The 2,310-nt window shown below is 53.4% G+C and overlaps 1 pseudogene; it reads left to right on the top strand.

The window, feature by feature from the left end:
* The first annotated feature begins 906 nt into the window (after positions 1-906).
* The window catches only part of LOC105806174, a 32,001-nt pseudogene continuing 30,597 nt past the window's right edge, over positions 907-2,310 (top strand).

A 2,310-nucleotide genomic window follows, 5' to 3' on the forward strand; every position in this document is an offset into this window, starting at 1 on the left:
GTGTGGGAGGGGTCCTCCTGTGGGGCTCCCACCCAGCCACCTGTGAGATGCTCCAGGGGCCGAGTGGCTTCGGAGGACCCACCTGTTAGCAGAGCGTCAGGTGCCTGCTCGGCCCGGGACATCGATGATCACGGACAGAGTGCCACGCGGAGCCCCGTGGAGCTTCAGGGAAAGGAGGGTGCTGGGCAGCCTGTGGCTCCACTTCCTGTGAGACATGACATGTTCTCAGTGATCACAGTCACCAGGGACACGAACACGCTGCGGCACAAACCATGTCCTGTGTGTGAACGTCCAGAGCCTCCACTTCCCCACATGCACACGGGGACACAGCCTCTTCCTGCCCTGAGTGCAGGAGCCAGGAACGTCAGGCCAGAAGGAGGGGCCTTGGGCCTGAGCTGGGGCTGGAATTCTCCTTTGTCCTGGGCATCCCAGACCTGTGGTAAAGGGACACTCGCCCTCACACCCGTGCCCCTCAATGCAAGGACTTCTCCAGAAGGATTGCTGCGACAAGGGAGCAGAGCCCCACCTGGAGCTCACCAGGCCACCCAAGGCCCCATCCGTCCTCCCTGACACCCGCACCCCAACCCAGGCCCTGGCCTCCCCCTATGGTGCCTCCACACCTTGTGCTTCTGGGAGCAGGAGTGAATGGATTTAGTGAGGTTTATCTGGGCACCTTCCTCGCCTTCCTGAGGCTCTCCTTGGAGAAGTGGCTCCTAAATCTTTGAGTTCTCAATCAGTCATTTTTGACAGCTAGATAATTACTATGTGTCCTCTCATTATGCAAAGATGAATATATTCTCAGGAACATAGTGGTCTCTATGGAGCTCATCTGTGGGCTTCATATCAGGGACCTTCCAGACACAGCAATGACCCTGAAGCCTGCAGGGCCTTGGAGGGGACAGTTGGATGGTTCTTGGGTCCAGAAAGTGGCAGAGCCTGGGGACAGAGGCAGCAGGAACCCACTGTCCAGAGTCCCCTCTCTCCTCTCCTTCCCGCAGGCCCCACAGGTCTGTCTGGCGACAGGCAGCTGGTGACCACCCAGTCTGTCATCCGGTTGGTCAGGTGGGTGATGCAATAAAAATAATTCACAGAGCTCAGCTGAATCCAACAAGTCTACAGAAGCTCTGCAGAGAAGTAAGAGTAATGAGGATTTTAAATCATGTAAACATAGTGACGTTATGCGAAGTCATTGAAACTGAAAAAACACTCTTCCTAAGCGTGGAACATGCAAGTAGAGGTGAAATATTTGACTATTTTCCAGAACGTGGGAGAATGCAGGAAAAGGAAGCAAGAGCCGAGTTCGGACAGGTCGTATCTGCTAGTCCAATACTGGCACCAAAAACGGATGGTGCACAGAGAACTCAAGGCTGAAAATCTGTTGTTAGATGACAATATGAATGTCAACATGATAGATTTTGGCTTCAGCAACGAGTTTACCATTGGCCGTAAAAGCGACCCACTCGGAGGCACTGCTCCATCCTCAGCGCCCGCGCTCTTCCAGGCAACAGATGACACGACGCCTGGAGTCAAACTATGGAGCCCCGGGACCGCCCTGCAGGTGCCCGGCACTGGCACGCACCCCTTTGACCGGCAAAGCCTTAGGGAACCAGGACAGAGAGTACTAAGGGGGAAAGACCGAATCCCTTCACACATGTCGACAGACCGTGAAAACCTTCTCAAAGGTGCCCTGGTGCTCAAGTGCTGAGACGAGGCACTCTGGAGAAGAAATGAAACACAGATGGCTGAACTTAGGATATCAGGAAGATGAATTTCAATAACATTTGTTGAACCGGACCTGGACATCTCAGACCAGAAAAGCAGAGACATTTTAGGGAAAGCGGGGTATTCACAAGAAGAAATTCAAGAATCTCTTAGAAAAATGAAACACGATGCAAACAAAGCAACACATTTGTTACTAAGGAGAAAATCTTCAGAGCTGCGTGCTCGAGATTCCAGCTGTACCAGCGATCTGTCTCTTGCTAACGTCAGACCGATCTCAGCAGAGGCCCTGGCCAGTCTCCTCCACACAGGGTGCAGGCAAGTGTTTCTTCAAGCCACAAGCAGAGGCCTTACAGTGACTGTGCTGGCCCCGCTGGCCCTTCGGCTGTGGTGTATCCAAGAAGGAGTCAGACCTGGACCGTCCAACGTGATATCAAGGAACATGAAATTCCCTCCCAGAAATCGAGTGGCATCTCTGTCGGAGGAGGGGGAATTGCTCCAGCCAGTCCAATGCTTGGGAATGCGAGTAATCCCAGCAAGGCGGATATTCCTGAACAGAAGAGAAGCTTTCCTGTCCCTAATAGCACAGCA

Source organism: Propithecus coquereli, unplaced genomic scaffold (genome assembly GCF_000956105.1).
Source record: "Propithecus coquereli isolate 6110/MARCELLA unplaced genomic scaffold, Pcoq_1.0 Scaffold139, whole genome shotgun sequence".
Taxonomy (NCBI): domain Eukaryota; kingdom Metazoa; phylum Chordata; class Mammalia; order Primates; family Indriidae; genus Propithecus; species Propithecus coquereli.